At 41.6% G+C, this 23,084-nt stretch overlaps 2 protein-coding genes across 2 annotated transcripts in view; one reads left to right on the forward strand and one right to left on the reverse strand.

Annotated features, from left to right (window-relative positions):
* The window catches only part of CCDC185 (coiled-coil domain containing 185), a 311,099-nt gene that overhangs the window by 200,413 nt on the left and 87,602 nt on the right, over nucleotides 1–23,084 (forward strand). The window lies entirely within an intron of this gene.
* The window catches only part of PKIB (cAMP-dependent protein kinase inhibitor beta), a 137,785-nt gene that overhangs the window by 94,547 nt on the left and 20,154 nt on the right, over nucleotides 1–23,084 (reverse strand). Inside the window, exon 2 of the mRNA XM_050949974.1 lies at nucleotides 6,495–6,579. The gene's annotated coding sequence lies outside the window, so the exon portion shown is untranslated. The remainder of the gene's footprint in view (nucleotides 1–6,494; nucleotides 6,580–23,084) is intronic.

The raw sequence follows: 23,084 nt of genomic DNA on the forward strand, positions 1-23,084 counted from the left end.
ACAATTGTGGAATTCAATACACTCTGCATCTATTTACACTGGGCTTGATTGTCAGAGAGGCTGAACAACCAGAGTTCCCATTGTTGTGCATGCATAGCTCCAGCTGACCTTTAAAAATCAGGCTCATCTTTCAAACTGAGGGCAAAGGCTTGGTGGCCCAGTAAGGGTTAGTCAACTCTCTCTACAGATCTGTGCTCACAGAGAAGCTGGAATTTTGCCCTACTACAGCCATATGTTAACAGCTCTTACGGGGGCACCAGCAGTTCAACTGGCCTTCATTAGCAAAAAGGTTCATGGACCTAACTCACATGTCCCAGAATTTCAGTGAGAAACACCAACTGACATTCTGATTCTGCATTTTCCCTTCCACACATACTATACTACCAAGGAGACAGATGGTTTGGTCTAAAGCTGAGCAATCTTATTTGCAAAATAATTTGCCAATTCCCTATTGAGAAATACTCTACACTGTCCCAGATGAAAACAACCTGCATTAACCAGATCTGGACACTGGCGTGCCGAAGATATCTTTCTTTGCTTGCAGCACAGCCATGATAGAAGAATTTTTAAAACTCTGTCCCAATTCATTAGCCTCAGAACGGGACTTCTGCAACCAATGTTCTAGCAGTCTGCTTTCCTGTTTGATCAGTGGCAGATCATCTGAAAACCGTGGTGACTTGTGAGAATAAAGTCAAGGTAATGGCATTTAGGAGCATAGCTGAGTTCTACAAAATGTACAATAGGAAGCAACTTTGCATAGAATGGAGATGGGCAGGAATATGGAATAGGTCTGTTCTATTTCTAATTTCTATGATTTAACAACTCTGCATTATAGACTTATTTTCAAAATCCTGGGCATCATATACAAATCATGGCTACACTTAGACTGTGGAATAGCAACATATATTTATTTCAATATGCACTGAAGTTACCTGAAAAAACAAACAAACAAACAAACAAACAAACAAACAAACGATTCTCCTAATTCAATTAAAACCTGGGTAACCTTCCTGGGAATTCCATGGGACTTTTTACGGTTTTTACATTAATCTTGTTAAATGCTAATTTAGAGGTTCTTAAGAGAAGTGATACTGCAGGGTTTGAAAAGTTACAAAACTGAGTGCTAAGCCTGCTATTTATGGTGAACAAGAACTGTATTGTCGAGTCCCCTCCAATTTAAAGGAATAAACAGCTATATGCTGCTTAGTATGTACCATACTTAACTATAACATGTTTTCAGTCCATCTTCTATTGTGTATATTTTTAAATGCAACTTACTACATATCTCTTGCCTTCTTGTACTTTCTTTCCTTTCCTTCTGGGGCCTGATTTCCACAGTTGCTGAGCACCTATCACTCACATTGACTTCATTTGGAGAGTGGATACTCAGCATTTGTGAACATCAGGCTCATAGCATTTCATTTCCTGTGCTGCCTTTAATATGTCTCCTCTTTTCCTCCCTCCCACCCCACTTAACTCTCTTTTTTTCCCTACGCTGTGTTCTCTATCTCCTCCTTTATATATTCTCCTTCCTTCTGCCCATAAAATCTTTCTTTAAATACCATATTTCTCCTATCAAAGGGGTAGCTGTGTTAGTCTGGATCTGTAAAAAGAGACAAAGAGTCCTGTAGCACCTTATAAACTAACAGAAGTATTGGAACATAAGTTTTCATGGCTGATGAAGTGGGTATTCACCCACGAAAGTTTATGCTCCAGTACTTCTGTTAGTCCAGTGGTCCCCAACCTTTTTGTGGCCAGTAGAACATTCATGTTTTCAGAAGAGTATGGCAGCCACCAACAATTTTTCAAGGCTTATTTTGTATTTGTACATTAAATAATATGAAAAACATCATATTTAATATTACACAATATATGAATCCATAAGATAAAAAAGGCAATTTTACATGTAAAAAGTATTAATTAAATTATTCAGCAATTACTCTTTCACCTTACCATGTGAATTTGCTCCTTCTATCTACCTGTAAGAAAAATTAAGGAGAAGTTTTTACAAAATAAATATCAAACAGTTTTCATCTTATTTATTTTAAAAAAGTAAAACATTGTTGAACTGCTGGTCCAAATACATGTATTATTTTTACTTTAACATAGATAGCCAGTTATGGTTAATTAAAAATATTTTTTGTATTATTACTTGTATCTGGATTTCAATAAACAAACAAACAAATATGAAAAAAAAGTTAAACACAAGTTAATCATACATGCTCATCAGCACTTAATGGAAAATAGGTAATATTAATTCACATGGTTTTTCTAATAAAGTCAGTGTGATTTTTGGCACTGCATTTCTTCAGCCAATTTTTCATAGTTGGGAGAGTAGGATGATATTCCCATTCATAAGCAATTGTCAAGATGGGCATCTGTAAGCCGAGATCTGCATTTTGATTTTATGATGTTCATTGCTGAAAACAGAACTTTGCATAGATAATTGGAACCGAAATAAGATTTTATTTTGTATGCTACATTTTTTAAGGCAGGAAATTTTTTTCGGTCAACCAGATTCCAAAAGTTTTCATCTGTTGCACAGGATTTTAGAACAATATCATTTTGAAGGTCCAAAATCTCCAGTTCCACGTCTTCTGTTCTTACCTGAATGAAACTCGCAATTGATGTAGCCATTTCTGTTACCTCTATTTGGCAAGTAAAAGGATTCACAAGAAAGGCAACTACAGGCTCAATGATGATCAACTGCTGAAATCTCTTTTCAAATTGTTCCAGAAGTGTTTGAATGTGGATAACAAATGGTGATGGGTTAAAATCACTGTCACATATGATGTGTTAAAATCAGTCACATACCATTTTCTTCATACTTGGGAAATGTACAAGAGACTTCGTCTTCATATGTGACATCCACAGGATCAGTTTTGCTTTGAATGATTTTACAGAACCTATTATTTGAGTCACATGTTTGTCTTTTCCCTGGAGCTCAAGATTTAAAATGTTCTATTTGTCAGTGATGTCGGCAAGAAAAGCCAAGTCCATTAACCAGCTGGAGCCTTCTAGTTGCTCAAAGTTCTGATTTGTGGACTTCAGAAATTCTTTGATCTCTTCAATTAGGCTTAAATAACATGCAAGAACTTTACCTTTGCTCAGCCATCATACTTCTGTGTGCAAGATAATATCAGATTGTTTATCATCAACATCTTCCAACAGGGCCTTAAAAAGTCGGTGTTGCAAAGGTTTCACTCCAATAGAGTTAATTATTTTAAAAATGACATTCATGACGTGTTGAAAAGAAAGAACTTTGATGTATAAAGCTTCTTGGTGAATAATGCAATGATAAGACATAAAGTTTGGAAAGGATTCATTCTTCTTACAGAGTGCAATGAATCCATTGGCGCTGCCCATCATTGCTGGTGCCCCATCAGAGGTGATCACAGATAGCTTGTGTAGCGGCATACTAATTGATGTTGCATATGATTCGAATAAATTATAGATGTCCTCATCCTTTGTTCGCCCTTTTCATAGGCAATACTTTTAGTAACTCTTCTTTTATGGTGAAGTCACTAAATACCATCCTCACCATAACTGCCAACTGCGCTGTATCCGATAGATCTGTGGACTCATCGAATTGCAGTGAAAACCAGTCACATATTTCCAAGTCACCCTTTAGCTGAATTTGCATGTCACTTGAAATTGCATGTATTCTCCTCATAACTGTGTTGTCTGATAACTGCAAGTCCTGTATTGCCGACAAAATCTCACCCTTGTTAGGAAATCCTTGAAACAGGCAATCAGCACCAGTCAAAAATGCTTCCTTCAACAATTCACCATCTTGAAAGGGTTTTTTCTTCTTTGCAAGGAGATGAGCAATTTTAAAGGAAGCAATAGTAGCATCTTTAGACTCAACCACTTTTCTAGCGAAAACATATTGCTGGGCAGATAGAAGAAAATTAATCAACTCAAATCAAACCTTCTCAACTCAGATTTAAGTGGATGGCTAATGTCAAAAGAGCCATGATTAGTTTGGAAAGGGCATTCGACATTCATGTTTTTTCGGCACTGCAACAGCACCGCTGCACAATAAGCAAACACATTTCCCTTTATTTTCAATAAAACAGTAGGATTCTTCCCACTCTGTGTTGAAATAATACGTACGTTGTCTTTCATTTGAATCACTCATTTTGGGGCAAAATGTTAAAAAAAATAATAAATTGCGAAGCACAAGAAAACAGCAGTATCAGTGCAGCGGAAGAATACTCACATACAGGGCCGGCTCCAGGCACCAGTGAGCAAGCTCGTGCCTGGGGCAGCACATGCTACAGGGCGGCATTCTGTCCATTCTTGGGACGGCAGAGTGAGAGCTGCTTTTTTGTGGGTTTTTTTGGCGGCAGTTCTGGACAGTGCAGAGAGAAGCCAGAGAGAAGCTGCGAGGATAGAGAACACCGGCTCCTGCAGTCTGCAGTCCTGGAGTACTCTATCCCCAGCAGGTGAGGGGCCCCGGCTTCTCTCCCCTGCTGGGCACTAGGCGGGCCCCGCGCCTGCCAGGGACCGAGAACACCGGCACCCGCAGCCTGCAGCTGTAGAGTTCTCTGTCCCTAGCAGGCACGGGGCCGCAGTCTCTCTCCCCTGCTGGGCACTAGGCAGGCCCTGCGCCTGTTGGGAACAGAGAACACTGCGCCCGCAGCCTGAGTTCTCTGTCCCCATCAGGCACGGGCCTGTGGCTTCTCTCCCCTGCTGGGCACTAGGCAGGAGCACATAAATGCCCCAGCGGGCACCATGGTGCCCGCGGGGACCACTGTGTTAGTCTATAAGATGCCACAGGACTCTGTCACTTTTTACATATTTCTCTTGTGTAATAATATATCACTCATATCCTTTCATACACAGGGATTAGAATTTAACCAGCCAGATACTAGGCAGAAGAATAAGCCTACTAGCCAGACATCAGTGTAGAGGACTCGTGATCTGTGTGAGAAGTCAAAACATCCTACCCCAGGGCCAATTTTTTGGAAAGAAGAGGATGCTACTAGTGGTTCCCCTCAACTCTGCTCCAGGCTTAGTCTGTCTTCCAGATCATCCCTCATGTAGTAAGTTTCTGATACATTTGAAGCTCCACCCTCTCCAACTATCCCCATACCCCTGGTTACCAAAAGGGAAAAGGAGAATTCTCTTTCTTTCCATTCACCCCAGACACTTCTAGCAGCTGAGATGAGTGGGTGATATTTCTATTTCTCTACTGTTCCCAACCTCCATTTTGGAGTCTTCTTCCCCAGTAAGCTGGTCCAGGATCTGACTCGGTTGCTACTCATAGCTTTTCCAAGGAGCAGCAAAGTGTCTTATGCATGACAATATCACTGTTGGTATTCAGAACCCTGTAAGCAGCTGTGACAAGTAAAGTTCTGGGTGGTTTTCACTGCTACAGCTTGACAAAGCTATGAGCAGCAACAGAGGAGCTGGAGCTATCTGTCCGGAGGTCCTGGAAAATAGTACTGCCTCGTTTAAATCTGGTTCATATTTAAATATTACCTTTACAATCATAAGGCGAGTAATCTGTATCTTGATGATCGTTTAGACGGCTTAGATATCAGAAGTTTGTGGCACTTGCCTGGGAGGGCTTCCTGTTCTCCATAGGCAAGCAGATTCTTCAAGCTCTCCAATACTGGAATTTTTTTTACAAACACTTGACTTTTTCATAAAATACTGATATCATCATCACAGCACTGTGGCTTTGAAGTTTCTATAGTTTAATGATGCTGAACAGTAAAATCTAGGAACAGAAATTAAAAAAAAATCTCCTACCAATTAATCAGAAACATCAGAGTGGCCAGATTCTTATACTATAACAGCCCTCCCAGAAACACACAGAGCCTCATTCTGGTCTCACCTGGGTGTAAATCAAGAGCAACTCCATTAAAGATCAACACTGGTGAGACACAAAAGTCAGGCCTACATTGCATGAGGTACACCCACACAGATGCACATCTTGAGGACCAAGGATTCTGTCTTGTATGATTTAGAATCAGGCATCACAACTTGCTGTGACCCAAAGCAGAACTGCCTACTATATGTATAAAATATTCCCAAAGAGATAGGAAGGGATTACATTGCCCTGATTCAAAAGTGTCTACCTGGAGTATCTGTGGATGAAATTCACATTTATATCAGAGCTGGAGACTGGACTGTGGTGTTGCTTTTTCAGTCACTGACAGGTGGCATGTGAGAGGTGCCCTGTAGCCATTTTCCTCTCGTTTCCCCTCCCATCCTCATCTTCACACTCCCACACGTTCATGAAAGCATCAAAATACTGAAATAGCCTGGATGTAAAGCTACAGAGAAACACTGGTACAATGTAAATTACACAACCTCTTGGTACTATTTGAATCACACCAGCCCTAGCCTGGTCTATATCTATTCTAAGCATGCCCCATTATCATTTCCAAACCAGCTCTCTTTTGATGTTTATATTGCAAGTTGCATGGCTTTAGTTTTTATTACTTGACGTTTTCCTTCCTCAATTCTATGAACATTCTTACCAAGTCTCCTTAAGAAGCTAATTTCCATAATTTCTCTCATCTTGTTCTGTGTTTGATCTTCAACTCTTCCAAGGAATGTAAATAACTGTAATAAAAAAATCAAGATTAAAAAAAAGAGTCTTCTATCAAGTGAGCAGCCTTATAACAAATGCTTACAGGTCTGTCGCATATTACGCGCATTTAACATGCGCAATTTCAGCTTTATGTGGTCAGCAAAAACAAAAAAAAAAACAAAAAGAGAAAAATAACAATTTTAATACTGTACTTGTAGTGCGGGCAATTCCTCCCGCCATTCAACTCAATGTAATTTTGACTATACGCGGTTTTCGCTTTAGACGCTAACCGCGGAACGGAACTCCCACGTAAGATGAGACTTGCCTGTATTAGAAACAAAAATAACATGTCAAGAAAGGGTGAGCAGACATTCCAATCCAGACTATTAAACAGGCAGCACATGGAAAATGCAATGTTGCCAGTCCCATCAGATGGAGAGGTGATAGGAAGGAGGACTGGTCAACATGGTTATATGCACATGCTTAGGTAATCTGTCCATATTGAAGAAGAAATGTCCTGATGTAATCCACTGTTCATTGTGTGAATTACAGGTCTTTCTCTGTGCTCAATTTGTTAGGAGAGAATTGGACTTACTACTCAGCCCATAAGATGGAAACAAGAAAACCAGAGTTAGGAAAAATCTGGCCTTGGTTTAGGCAGACAAAACAAAAACATCTGCACAATTGCAATGTTACCAACAAGGACAGATTCATCAGAAAGGGGAGGAAGTGTGAATAACTGACCTTGGTATGTGTTTGTAATTATAAGTTTCTTGCTGAAGTTGCTTTGCTGATAAGTAGAATAATGAGTTATTATTTGCTGTTGCTGGGGAGATTTTTAGCCTATTAGAGTTCATTATGAGTTATGTGCTTGATCCAGAGAAAACCTATAAAAAGAGTTTAGTTAGATAGTATACTTTGGAGAAGTTTAGATTTTCTATGAGCAAAGAGTCACTGGCATAAAACTCCCCAGTAGCTAGGGGAAATACTAGCAACTGGAAATCCGCTGCTGCCACTCAATGCCACCTCAGATTTTGGGGAACTATATTCTGGGGTGTTCTAGACTACTGCATTTTGAGGTGTGCTTTGTACTTAAGAAAAACAAAGATTTGGGGGCAGAATTGCTCATGTGTACCAATCATTCATCAGATGGAGGTGCTCCGTCCCCCACTGATTTATTTCTTGACGTTGCCTGGAAAACAGAATAATTACCATAGCTTTGGGTTCAGATAACTCCGGGTAACAAATCCACAGAGGATGTGAGTCTGTTACAGTTCTTAGCTTGAGAACCTGGCTCTTTAGCTTATGTGACAGCCACTCATGCTTTTAGCTTTAGAATTCCTCAGTTCAGTCATTGGGATCAGTCAAGATAGTGGCCATCACACAGAACCAGTTACAGGAAAAACTACCATATATGAGACTAGGAAAGAACAAAACATTGTTGGTTGTCACCCTTACCAACCAAGGTTTAACAGTGTGGTGTGTGGACATAAATGATGCTTATAACCAACCACATCACTAAATGGTTACAAATTCAATTTAAAGTTGTAGGCCTTGTCTACAGGAAAGAAGTTTGCGGTTCTACCCATTATTTGGTCCACCTGTTATGCCTATAACACATCCATCCATAGACAAAATGGTCCCAGTGATGTGTAGGAAATCAGACCACGAGTTGGTGACAGAAATATAGTTAGTGATAAAGATATGCTTTTAGAATGGTTGCTATGGTGAATAGCAATATTCAGAACATATATTTAAGAATTATTATCACCACCTTAGCTCAGTCTTACAGTAAAACGAGGCTTCTAATTGGTGATACCATAAGTATACTGGTCCAGATCCTCAAATGTACCCAAGCATCTAACTCACATTGAATTCAATGGGAACTAGGTGCCTAAATACCTTCGAGGATCTGGGCCTTTGCACTTATTTCCTACTGAACTCTGGTAAATATAAAACCAACTGGGGTTAACTGGCAACATGCACAGCTCTGCAAGAACACATTAGAATGATAAAAACACCTCATTTTTGCTTGATTTTTGTAACCAAAATGTTTTATGGAAGCATTTGTAACAAATGTATCTAAATGTATTCACAAATTCCTTGTCTGGCCTACTTGATGAAAGTTCATTGACAGAATCAATTAAATAAGTGTATTTGAACACCAGATGTGCATGTCCTGGGGTATGTTTTACATCAGCCAGAGACACAATGTTATGGTAAGTGATGATTAATGCTCAGCTGACTATTTCACAGAGCAACAGACAAACATTTGATCGATGTGAAGGAATACCATCCAGCTGAAAAAGCAGAACTGAGAAATTGACCTAATTAGAGTTAAAAATACAGTAGCAAACACAGAGTTATAACCAAAAGGTGTTCTAAAGATAACAAGTATGAAATTATAAGTTTAGTTACACCAGGAAGCCATTCAGTAATTCCATACATAAAGTGGAAGAGGAAAGACTTGCTTTGCAGATCTATGAGTGTATAAACTCTTGATTAGAAGTGACATTGCAAAAGTAACAATGCTATCAGGTTCCTGTTCCTCAGTATGATGATGGAGGCATGGGGGAGTCCCAGAGATGGCATGCTGGCCCTCCAAAAAAAAAAAAAAAGGGGGGGGGTAACTTTCTGTACTGCAGCCTCACTTACTGGTTCAGAGAACAAACCCAAGAGGTGCATCTCCAGAGAGTCATGTTGAGTGCACTCAACTTCCATGGAAATATAGGCAGCTCCTTGAGGCCCCAATCCTGCAAACATTTAAGCATGTGCCCATCTTTACTACTATGAGTAACCATCCATGATCAGGGCTGGATAAGTGCTGATAGTTCTGCACTACTGGAAGAAGCAGGTTACTTCACAGTTCTCTTTACCAGTGTTAGAAGCATCCATGTTATAACATTTTTTGTTGTGTTTGTAAACAAAAAACATGCTTTAAACTCCTTCCTTTAGTTATAGAACAGTATTTTTCTATCCACGTTGCTAGTACTGTTTTTTTTTTAAAAATTGTGATTGCATTTAAATAGGTTTTGAAGTCAAACATGTCAGTCTAAATGTTTAACCAGTAGGGGGGAGGGATAGCTCAGTGATTTGAGCATTAGGTTACTAAACCCAGCATTGTGAGTTTAATCCTTAAGGGGGCCACTTGGGGATCTGGGGCAAAATCAGTGCTTGGTCCTGCTAGTGAAGGCAGGGGGCTGGACTCAATGACCTTTCAGGGTCCCTTCCAGTTCTAGGAGAGAGGTATATTTATATTTTATTTATTTAACCATTCAACAGCTGAGGAAAGAGCACTAGGAAAGTCCATGAGGGAACCAGGCAACCCTTGCAAGTATGTGATCTACATCTTCTCACTGGCCACAGTGGCAAAGGGGAGAGTCACAAAGGCTCCACATACAGCCATTTGCAGCACATCTGATCACTCTACATCTGAAGTGATAGAGCTCTTCCCACAGATGGTGCAGAAGGTCAAAACCAGGAGGCTGAACTATTGGATCTGTCACAAGATCAGCAGTGTCTATGTTTGAAGCTTGTCCTTGCCACCTAGCATGCCACCTCAGAGGCAATAATAAGGTTCTTTAAAGGAATTGTCCAAATGGGGTGCCTGGAGCCAAGCCAGTAGATCAGTGGATTAGACATACCTTTAAAAAGGAATAGATGTGACTGATCTTGTACCCTAAGGAGATTTTGCAAGGCAACTTGTCACTTGATGTCAGAAGGGTCCTGTGTGAAAGGAACTGAGTCACACCGGGGAGCAATACCCTGCCACAGAATAGAACAAGGAACACCCAGAGCTTCTCAGTGTCTGTGCACTAGTGTCCCAGGTTGAACCAGCTACTTTACTGATCATTTCTTTTCTGCATCCAGGATTTCTTCTAGGTGACCGAAAACCTGGGCCTGCACTACCAGACAGATGACATCTGCATAGATTAAAACACCTGGCAGTGGTGTAGAGAAGGTCATTTGTGAAAAAGTTGAAAATTGTTGGTGCTAGAACTGAGTCCTGAGATTGACAATTGTTTTGGGACCTCCAGAAGCTGGTCTTTTGTCTAAGTGAAACTTGAAACCAGTGGCCTCTGGGAAGCAATTCAGTCCAGAAGCCATTATTTTGTAGATGGGGACACCACGAGATCACAGGTGCTGGTTTGGACTGAAGCCTACTTGGTCTACACTCAGTCTACCATCAGTGGTGGGGGGAAATTCTTTAAAGGATATGCCTTTAAAGTATTTTTTACATGCAGCTTAACAAAGAGATGGGGTAGTAATTTGCTGCAAGTCAATGGTCTCTCTCAGATTTTGGCAAGGGTATTACTTTTGCTCTGCACTTTTGCTCTGCTCTTAGATATTTTATTCTCCTCAATGACTCTAGATAGAAAGATAGTTCTGTGTTTACTAGTTCTTCAGGAATTTGGGGAAGATGTTATCAGCCCCACAGGCTTTACCTGGTCTCAGTGTTTTGATCATCTTTTCTATTTCATCTGCAGTCTTCTTTGGTTTCAGGTATGCACTATTTGTATTACCGCCATTTTTCTTCACCCCTCCTTCAAAGTTTTTGTCCTTATCCACCTTTAATTAAGTGGGTAGCAATGCTGTTTGGAGAGACAGGTGATGGCACTATGCTGGAGACTTCTGAGCAACACCAAGTTTTCTGATTAATGCCTAGCCTTTGTGGCTGTATCAGGATACATGTTTAGTTCTATGGTATCAGGGGTACGGCCCTGCAGCTACCAAGTACTCCTCATACCCTAACGAGCCAGCTAGGCTGCCTGACGGACCAACCTGCCTGATTGACTGAGTTCTTAAGCTAGGCAGCAGCCTGCTGGCCATAGACTCTCTACCTCTCTGTGCTCATCTCTCACCAAGCCCTGCTCTGTTCCTCTGCTGATCCAGTCCAGATCCTGCCCTGCACCCAGCCTTGTTCCTGCCTCAGAACCAGCCCAGCTCCAGCCTTCCCTGACTCATGGTAATCTGGTTCTGACCCTAAACTCTGACTCTGATTCCATATTGACTCTTGACTCTGGAATTTGGTCTCTACCTCCAGTTCTGACCTTTGGCCCTGCTTCTGGCCCTATCTTGACTCTTGGCTCCACCATTTGGACTCTGGCCTCTAGGTCTGACTGCCTACAACCAAGTCTCCTGACATATGGTAACCTACAATTCATGTAGCATAGAAGAATCTGAAGGCAATTGTGCTGCAGTGTTGAGTTTTGAAAGCACAAGGGAAGATCTGACTTCAAGCAGAGGAAAGACACAACCCAGATACATGAAAAGTATAAACAGCCTGTTCTAGAACTGTGGGGAAATTATTATTTTTGTTGTGTGGGCTATTTTTGTATGGGAAAAAAAGAATCACATATCTTAACAAAATATTCCATGAAACATGTCCCCATTTTTGTGTTTATAACATAATGTAAAAGCTCTTAAATTTCAATTAGTTCTGTATTTTATTACAAGTATTTCCCACACTTCTTATTTGTCCTACACAAACTTCCCTCTCTGCAATGAGTGCAGCAGCTATTGAAGGGAAGCTATGCTGAGGACAGTTACTATTTATTACACACAAAAATGATGTTAAAAGAAGATTAACAAAGTCAGCTCAAGTACTCAAAAGATAGGAAATGCCAGATTTAAGATTACCTGTGAAACTTTAATTTGGCCCCTGGATTCAAATGCATGATGCAGTGAATTACATGATCGCATACTATTTTTTTCATGGGACACCTGTTTCATTCGGTGCACAGCATGGATAGTGCTCAATTAATGAGCACCTACTCAACATTTTATTTTCTCTTCCTTATTCAGTGTGGGCCCAGGTCTTATTTTTTGTGCACTATTCAAACCATGCTTTGAAGAGAGAATTAATTAATTTCCTCATGGAATTTTCTATGATGCTTATCACTAAAGTATCCAAATGCTTCACAAACATTGATTTATTTTCACAACACCTATGTCAGGTGAACGGGTAGCATTATCCCCATTTTAGAGATGGGGAGCAGAGACAGAGAGATTAAGATCAAATTTGCTCGCTAATTTTAGGTGCCTAGTCTGAGATGCCCAGGTCCTGATTTGTCAGAGTACATAGCTTTGTATAACATTTAACATATTCAAAGCACAGTCCCCACTGATATCAATTGCAGCTGTGAGCACTTCACATGTCTGCAGATCAGATCCCAGGGCTTCAAGCTGGGCACCCGGAAAATGAAGAACAAACAATTAGTGACCACCTATGAGTAGTTTAAATGACTTGCTTAGCATCACATAGGAATTCTGTGGCAGCTTTACGCTGTCACCCAGGCTGCCCCTCACACTATGGAGAACCTCTCTGTAAACATCTGCAAAACTAACTCATCTTACTTCAGATCCCTTCTTAAAACTGTGCTTTCCCATAAGGCCAACAAAAACTTGACATAGTCTGCTGATGTGCTGTGACCACAGCCTATTGCTAACAAAACACCTTAGCCAGTTTGTACCTCTTTTTTCAAATGTGTAAAATATGGATAATACATGCTTAGTTCACAAGGATGCAGGGAGGCTTCATGAATAAAGGTTTGTAAAGCACCTTGATATCCTTGCATGGAGGATGCTAGAGAAGAGAAAGATATATTGAACCATAAAATAAGCAATAATAAATCAATTTTTAATTATTGTTCTTTCACTTCTCTTTATTTAAAATCTGTAAAATAGGATTATGATATTTCACTATTTACCTTCTTCAAAGAGATAGTGTGATTTAATTTATATTTATATGCATACATAGAGAGATGCTTTTATCATATCCTCAGATAACTGAGAACAGAATTTGGCTCAGTATTATTGCCTAGCTCATTATACAGCAGACAGGCTTCCATTGTTCGTGCCAACCATTCTGTTTCAAACAGAAAAAATATCATCCAAATTGGTCGGAGGATTTCATACCAATATAATTATCCCAAATTCAAAGAAGCAGTATCTGAATGCACACTAGAGAGTGATTGCTACACACTGATGCTAGGAAATCTCCTCCTCCCTTCCCCAGTTCTTCTATAATTCTCTCCTGCTCCTGAGGAAAGTGAGAGTTTAGGGCAAGCAACTGAATTTCAGTGTCCAGGCATGAACCGATATTTTAATGGTTAAAATCATGTTTTTCAGCCACCCAGTATTTTAGCAAGATGATTTTTTTTGGGGTAGGGGGGAGCAAAATGTTCTTGGTTTTGTTTTAAGCTAGGATGCATCACTCTTAACTATTTATTCATAGTGTGATAGTGCAAAGTGGCCCTCATGAGGATTCTACTCTGCTAGGCATTGCACAGCTATGAAGATAGAGTCTTTGCTGCATAGAGCTTACCACATAAGGAAGGCAGCATAAAAAGGATTCAGGAGAGGGATACAGTGAATTGTGTACAAAAATTATTTTCCTTTTTAAGAAAGTGCTATGTATTATAGCTGCTAGCACCACCTGTTATCAAGACTGTCCAATGCGACCCATTATAAGACCCTGTTTTCAGTTATAACTTTGCCAACCTTTGAAATTTTCCATGTCAGGTCTGCCTCAGGTTGAGTGTTTCATTCAGCCAAAAATGATTCAGCTGTTTCTGAGAAGGAAGATAGGGACATTGGTAAAGTGTGTCTCATCCTCACTAAGTACAGAATGATATTAGCCTTTTTTGCATCTGCATCACATTGCTGACTCACATTCAATTTGTGACTCACAATAAACCCCAGATCCTCTTCAGTAGTATCACCACCTAGCCAGTTATTCCCCATTTTGTAGCTGTGATTCTGTTCAATTTTTCTTAGTAAGTTTAATATTTTGCTCATTTTGATTGAATATCATTTTGTTTATTTCAGACCAATTCTCCAATTTATCCAATTTTCATCAGACCCTGCCCTGCTGATTTAAATAAATCTAAGTTATTTAAATATTCTTTAACTTGTTCTTTCCCTATTTTGGCTTTCTTTCTGTCCCCAGTGGTTGTAGATGTCAAGAGTGTGATTGGTTTACCAAAGTGATGAGCTGGTAACCAAGCGGTCATATGGCTTCTCATGGGAAATTTTATTTGCTTACTTAGGACTAGTGCAACACTTCCTCACACGAGCAATCTCATAGACTTTAATGGGATTACTCAAGTGAGTAAAGCCTTGCCAATATGAGCCAGGATTACACAATCTAGCCCTTAATATTTGTACTGAACTCTGAATATGTTGAGTGCTAGGTATTGTGTTATACTGTTACTCCCTTTAGTTTGTGAATCTCCATTGAAAAGCCATAGATGTGGGCTATTGCAAACAAGTGATGATTAGCCAGCAGCATTCTCTGGTGGTTCCTTTATTCAATTTCCTTAGTTTTACAGACACTGAATGTGATTCTCACAAGCATTATTAGAGAAGAATAGCAATTTTTAAATCAGCACCGCAGAGCTGGAAAGCTACAAGTGCAAAACCACAAGCATGCTAGCAGTCTTGACACTGAAATGTAGAAATGTGACTTGAAACACAAGATAGCTACAGCTAGCACATGATTTACTGATTACCAGCTGTCACGTGATGAATTCCTTGCTAGTTTTACTACAAATGCTGTTTTATTGAGTCCTATGGAGTCAAATTAAAAAGAATATTATAGGCAGAAATGAAATATTCAGAAGTAGAGCCTTCAAACATCCCATCCTTTGCTGTGCTTTTGTCAGCTCTCACAAGAGAAACAGCAGTAGCCATGGTCAACACTTGGATGGGAGATTCTGTGTGAAAACAACATTAGAAAGATCTACACCTGGTCTATACACTAGAACCTGTACTGTTGCTGTCACTGATGAAACTGAACTGATGCTAGACTTACTGATAATCCTCAGCACAGACAGAGCCTTTGGTCTATTACAATGCAAGTTTCATCTCTTTATTGACTGGTAGACCCTGGCATGGGATACAGATGGTCCTGTGCTTTCATATTTGTAAATGTAATTTAAAAGAGAAACAAATAACCCATGAGTTGTAACGAAGGATGATCATACAACTATTGGACTGTTCATTAGGGCTGATCAAATTATTATTTGTATATTATTTACCCAATGTTGGGATTTTGACAAATTATTCATGAATAATTTTGCCATTTTTTGACCATCTCTACTATTGACTTTCATAGCATGCAATAATGTTATCGGAAAAATAATGCCCTGGATTGCACAAAGTGCATTTTACTGGTTATTCAGTGGAAAGGGAGGGACATTTGTTCTATGGGTCAAAGAGCTCATTAAGAAATCTAAACTGGATACTGGTTCCTAGACCTGACTGAAAATTTGCCACTAAAGCATTTTTAATGGAAAATGCTGTTTTCATGAGGTTTTTTTTTGTTTTTGCAAAACAGTCCATGTTTGTTAAAATTTTCAAGATTTTGTTGAAAAATTGAAAATGTAAACTATTTGAAAAATCTTCAGTTTTGCAGTTTTCAGTTTTTAGATGAAAACCTGAAAAATTTAACACAAAAAAAATTCAGTTTTGAAACTTTGCATGGGGAAAAAAAATATTTCCAGAACAACTTTACTTTCTGTGCATATTGCAGCACAGTCCAGTACCTACAGAAGAGGCCAGACAGCTTCCTAATCATAAGATGTGTTTAGGAAAGATGTTGATGACAAGATATCTCGTTACATGATTTTTAAAAGGTTCCTGTTTAAATGTATAAAGAAAGACGTTTTAAATACTCTCACCAATTGTAATTATTTTGCTACTTGAAGTGTTAATCACACAAACTTTCACATATCCAAGAAATAGGACTTTGATCTTAGCTATTTGAATTACAGTACATCTTAGTTGCATGACTTGAATAAATATGCATGATATTCTTTGATTCAATCCATAACAGAGGGTACGTCTACACTACAGGATTATTCCGATTTTACATAAACTGGTTTTATAAAACAGATAAGTTGAGTGCACGCGGCCACACTAAGCACATTAATTGGACGGTGTGCATCCATAGTCCGAGGCTAGTGTCGATTTCTGGAGCGTTGCACTGTGGGTAGCTATCCCGTAGCTATCCCATAGTTCCTGCAGTCTCCCCCGCCCCGTGGAATTCTGGGTTGAGAGCCCAGTGCCTGATGGGGCAAAAATCATTGTCGCGTGTGGTTCTGGGTACAGCCTCACCCCTCCCTTCGTGAAAGTAGCAGACAACCATTTCGCGCCCTTTTTCCTGGGTGAACTGTGCAAACGCCAAAGCACAGCAAGCACGGACCCTGCTCAGATCAATACCGCAATAGTGGACGTTGTAAACATCTCACGCATTCTCGTGCAGTCTATGCTGAACCGGGACCTGCAAAGCCAGGCGAGGAGGAGGCGGCGGCTACAGCAGCGCGGCGACGAGAGTGATGAGGACATGGAAACTGAATTATCTCAAACCGCGGGCCCCTGCACTTTGGAGATCCTGCTGGTAATGGGGCAGGTTCTAGCCATTGAATGCCAATTTTGGGTCCGGGAAACAAGTACAGACTGGTGGGACTGCATAGTTTTGCAGGTGTGGGACAATTCCTAGTGGCTGCGAAACTTTCCCATGCGTAAGGGCACTTTCATGAACTTTGTGACTTGCTTTCCCCTGCCCTGAAATGCCATAATACCAAGATGACAGCAGCCCTCACAGTGGAGAAGCGAGTGGCAATAGACCTCTGGAAGCTTGCAACGTCAGACAGCTACCAGTCAGTCGGGAATCAATTTGGAGTGGGAAAATCTACTGTGGGGGCTGTTGTGATGCAAGTAGCCAAAGCAATCATTAAGCTGCTGCTACGAAAGGTTGTGACTCTGGGAAACGTGCAGATCATAGTGGATGGCTTTGCTGCAATGGGATTCCCTAACTGTGGGGGGGCGATAGATGGAACCCATATCCCTATCTTGGCACCGGAGCACCAGGGCACCCAGTACATAAACCGCAAGGGGTACTTTTCAGTGGTGCTGCAAGCACTGGTGGATCATAAGGGACATTTCATCAACATTCACGTGGGATGGCCAGGAAGGGTTCATGACGCTCGCGTCTTCAGAAGCATTGCTCTGTTTAAACTGCTGCAGCAAGGGAATTACTTCCCAGACCAGACAATAACAGCTGGGGATGTTGAAATGCCTATAGTTATCCTGGGTGACCCAGCCTACCCCTTCATGCCATGGCTCATGAAGCCATACACAGGCAGCCTGGACAGTGGTCAGGAGCTGTTCACCTACAGGCTGAGCAAGTGCAGGATGGTGGTAGAATGTGCATTTGGCCATTTAAAGGCGCGCTGGTGCACATTACTGACTCGCTCAGACCTCAGCCAAACCAATGTCCCCTTTGTTATTGCTGCTTGCTGTGTGCTCCACAATCTCTGTGAGAGTAAGGGGGAGACCTTTATGGCGGGGTGAGAGGCTGAGGCAAATCATCTGGCCACTGATTACGCGAAGCCAGACACCAGGGCGATTAGAAGAGCACACCAGGAAGCAGTGCGCATCAGAGAAGCTTTGAAAATGAGTTTCATCACGGGCCAGGGAATGGTGTGACTGCTGTGTTTGTTTCCCCTTCATGAACGGCCCCCCCTTTATTGACTCCTTCCCTGTAAGCAACCCACTCTCCCCCTTCGATTACAGCTTGCTTAAGGAAATAAAGTCTCTATCGTTTAAAAATCATGTATTCATTATTAAAAAGTAATTATAAAAAGAGGCAGAGAACTGACAAGCTATCCCGGGTGTGGTTTGGGAGGAGGATAGGAGGGAAGGAAAATGCCATTAAATACATTTCAGTATAATGACAGCCTTTTGGTTGGACTGTCCACTGGGGTGGAGTGGGCGGGTGCACGAAGCCTTCCCCCATGCGTTCTTACATGTCTGAGTGAGGAAGCTATAGAACATGGTGAGTGGTGAGGGTGGTTACACAGGGGCTGCAGCGGCACTCTGTGACCCCGCTGCTCTTCCTGAAGATCCACCAGACGGAGTAGGATATCAGTTTGATCACGCAGCAGCTCCAGCGTTGCATCCCGCCACCGCTGATCTTCCTGTCTACACATCTGATCTTCCTGCCGCCATCTCTCATCTCGAGCATCTCTCCTATCCTCACGTTCGTCCCTCCGGTCCCCACGTTCACTGGCATCTTTCCTGTACTTTGCTACCACATCCTTCCACTCATTCAGATGAGCTCTTTCATTGCGGGTCACTTCCATGATTTCCGAGAACATTTCATCTCGTGTCTTCTTTTTCCTCCGCCTTATCTGAGATAGCCTTCGGGATGGAGTAGGGAGGCGTGAAAAATGTGCAGCTGCATGAGGGAGGGAAAAAAGGGAGAGAAGTATTTAAAAAGATACATTTTACAGAACAATGGTTAAACTCTTTCACAGTAAACAACACTATTCACCTTACATAGCACATGTGATTTCACTACAAGGTCGCATTTTGCATCTTAATATTGAGTGCCTGTGGCTCTGGTGTTACAGATCTCACAGACGCAGGTCTGGGCATCAGAATTCAGCTTGCATGCGGCCATGGTAAGCCATTGTCTTTCGGCTTCTCCAGCCTTCATATACACAGTGCCCTCTGATGCTTCTTTCCTGTTAACATGCAGCAGCAGAAGCCAATGCCCCCATCCAATTCTCTAGGATGAATGCTTTACCCCACTCCCCACCACGTGGCTGGTAGCTGGGACGATTTCTGCTAGCCAAACACAAAAAAGCTTAGCGCTATCCTTCCTCCCCTCCCCCCGCTTGGCTACGTGCAAGGAAGGATTTCTTTTAAGCAACAGCCCAGTAGGAAAATGGCCATCTCTGTCCCCTTAATTAAATTACTTAATTTCAACCAGGTTACCATGAACAATATCACTCTCCTGAGAGATATAAGAACAGATGTTTCTTGAATGCCAGCAATCACCAGGACCATATGCAGCTATGCTTTGTCATGCAATGATACCCGATTACTTGCTACATGCACGGCGTGGTAAAGTGTCCTACCATGGTGGACGGAACAAGGCTGACTTGCCCAGAAACCTTCTGCAAAGGCTTTTGGAGTACCTCCAGGAGCGCTTCATGGAGATGTCCCTGGAGGATTTCCGCTCCATCCCCAGACATGTTAACAAACTTTTCCAGTAACTTTACTGCCAGTCAATGCATCCCAAGCCCTCACGGCAAATCAATCATTAAAAAACACTTGCTTTTAAACCATGTTTTATATTTACAAAGGTACACTCACCAGAGGTCGCTTCCATGGCTTCACTGTCTGGGCTAGTGGCTTGGGAGGGCTGGGAGGGTAATTCTGTGTGAGTCACAGAAAGCTCCTGGCTGTTGGGGCTAACAGAGTGCTGTGTGCTCGCTGCAAGGTCGTCCTCCTCTTCCTCTTCCTCCTCATCTTCCCCCTCCGCAGAATCCTCAGCCATGGTTGAAATTACAACCCCCACCTCGGATCATGGACAGGGGTGGGGTAGTGGTGGCGCAGCCCCCTAAAATTGCATGCAGGTCAGCGTAGAAGCGGCATGTTTTCAGCCCTGACCCGGACCTTCCGTTTGCTTCTTTGGTTTTCTGGTAGGCTTGTCTGAGCTCCTTAATTTTCACTCTGCACTGTGCTGAGTCCCTGGTGTGGCCTTTGGCCATCATAGCCTTGGAAATTTTTTCAAATATTTTTTCATTTTGTCTTTTGGAACGGAGTTCTGTTAGCACTGAATCCTCTCCCCATATAGCGATCAGATCCAGTACCTCCCGTGCGGTCCATGCTAGAGCTCTTTTTCGATTCTCAGGAGACTGCATTGCCACCTGTGCTGATGAGCTCTGTGTGGTCACCTGTGCTGATCACAGCTCCACGCTGGCCAAACAGGAAATGAAATTCTAAAGTTCACAGGACTTTTCCTGTATACCTGGCCAGTGCATCCGAGTTCAGACTGCTGTCCAGAGCGGTCACAGTGGTGCACTGTGGGATACCGCCCAGAGGTCAATACTGTCGATTTGCGGCCACACTAACCCTAATCCGATATGGTAATATCGATTTTAGCGCTACTCCTCTCATCGGGGACGAGTACAGAAACCGATGTAAAGAGCCCTTTATATCGATATAAAGGGCCTCGTAGTGTGGACGGGTGCGGCGTTAAATTGGTTTAACGCTGCTAAAATCGGTTTAAACGCGTAGTGTAGACCAGGCCTAATACATGTAACAGAAGAAAAGTTCATGCTGAAAGCAGTAATAGATTTCATTTGCTGCCATGGAAGTCAAAGTGCAAAATCTTCATGAAGGCAAAATGGGAAAATAGTACTTGGTACTACACACAATATAAATTAGGTGAAGCTAGGGTAGGCAGATCAGACATATATTCCTATTTGCACTTTGTTTTCCCCCACGTTCGTTATATATGGTTCTTTCACCTATTTCAATTCCACATCAAACACAACTCATAAGGGAGGTGCTACTACTAAATAGAGGGCCAGTAATGTGCCAGCTAAGTAATACAAAGTATCTATAGTACACTCCCTAGGAGGAGTTCTTTAGATCACTTACAGTATAGGTGTTTCAAGCAGTGACCTTTTTGCTTTTCTGTGTGCAGCTTTAGAAACTTTTCCAGTAGGTCTGGAACAGTTAGATATGACACAACTAGACCTCCAGGGTAATCTTTAAGGCAGTTCCTAGTCCCTTAAGGTTGAGCCACAGCACAAGCATTTTTAAAGACAGGCATAATTTATCTGTTTTTCCATTATAGTAACAATAAGAATCAAAATGTTCACTTCTCTAGTGTTGGTCATCCACAGTCATCTGAAAATGTAGCTTCTATTAACTGACTGTCATAATACTCTATCAGGCAGGCAAATATAGTTGTCCCCAACTAACTCAATACAAATAAAAATACAAAGATGCATATTACATTTGTAAATAAGTTATAAAACCTGCTGATAATTGCTGTAATATTTTGTTTCAAAGAACACATTTTGGAGGGGACTGAAAGGTCTGTGTCTTTAGGAGAGTGCTGTTAAGTACTTCAGGACCTATATTCAGGTGCAACTGGCTAGTTTTCTAGTCTATGAATAATATGGTTCAACAATATCAATACAAGCTGTGTATATAAACTTAATTTTACCTTTCTTTTCTCTTCATTTTTCACTTCAGCAGCCCACTGTACTGAATTCTTGCCTCGCCAAGTACCCACCGCTTTATAACTATAGGGCATCTGCCTTACATAGGGCTGAAAGGGATTATGGGGGCCAGGCCTTCAGTAAGAACTCCACTGGATGCACCTGGAGGAGGAGCACATGAGCATGCTATGATTCTATGCCACTGATTAGAAGTAGGCTCAGCTGGCCAGAGTAAAGCTCAGGATCAGTGAGCAGCAAAGAGACTGTGCAGGAAGTCAAGCTGCAGTCATTTCCTGAGTGGAGGGAGTTGCAAGGCTGGTGAATTCAGGGAGAAGGGAAGTTAGTTATGTAGGAAGAAGCCAAGGGAAACAGCAGCAAGGACTGGGACCTAGAGAGCCTTAGCTGCTTGTTATAGATCCCTAGGCTGGAATCCAGTGTAGAGGACAGGCCTGGGTTCCCCTGTCAGTCTCTTGAGAGTAGCAGAGAGTGCTGGAGAGGCTAGCCAGTGTATCTGGAAGGACTTAGAGTTCCCCAGATGGGGAGGAGACTGCAGTCCCTGGAGTGAGAGGGTTGCAGGGAGATACTACATGGGGGAAGACGCTGCCAGAGGGGGAGCTCAATGTCTGGCAGAGCTAATTCCCAGGACAACCAGCAGGGGATGCCACCATCCGTGAATGCACCCCATGGCATGTCCATTCTTATATTTGAACGTTTCAATTACATTCTTCATTTTTTTTTCTAAATGCTCTAAATTTTTCCCACCTTCATTCCATCACCATCCTTTTTCTATCCAAAGTCAGGCTTTCAAAAATCCACACAAGCATTTGCCCAGGGTGACAAGGAAACATTCTTGGGCCCATGTCATCACTTTCTGCAGAATCTAGCTTTTCATAACTCCCCACCCCAAAAAAGCCCCCGTGGCTCAATCCCTTTTGTTTGCAAACATAAAACTTTCCAAACATGATTTTAATGCAATCCAATGCAGACACATCTGCCTCACTCTGCAAATGCACAGCTCCAGAGCCTCTGCTACTGCTAAGTTTCTAAAAGCTGCAGAGATTGAAAAGTGTCTAATTTCCACTGATGTATTTCAAATGCCTCTGGGCACAAGGGAAATTAACAAGAATCAATTAAAATGTAATTCTGCTAAAGTGTAAAAAGCTCTAACAGAGGAAGGGTGGAGAGAGATTAAAAAATGAAGGTTATAACAAAGGGGAATTGTATAGTAGTTTTAGCTGATGGGTGTGTGTGTGAGAGAAGTAAAGTAGTGCAGAACAGTGGTTCTCAAACTCTTTACCATCAAGCCTCATTTTTTTTCCAAAGTAAATGAGCTCAGTCCTTAAACTTCAAGTGTGCAAGGGACAAAATAAAACTATTAATGAAATATTAGTATATGCAGTTAGAATAGCCTTTACCTTGACTTGTTTCATGGCTGAGCTTGTTTCTGTGCAACGAGAATGACTCTGACTGAAACTGGAGTGACCTGCCTTTTCCCTCCTTGACCTTCT

This window comes from Gopherus flavomarginatus, chromosome 4 (genome assembly GCF_025201925.1).
Source record: "Gopherus flavomarginatus isolate rGopFla2 chromosome 4, rGopFla2.mat.asm, whole genome shotgun sequence".
Taxonomy (NCBI): Eukaryota; Metazoa; Chordata; order Testudines; family Testudinidae; genus Gopherus; species Gopherus flavomarginatus.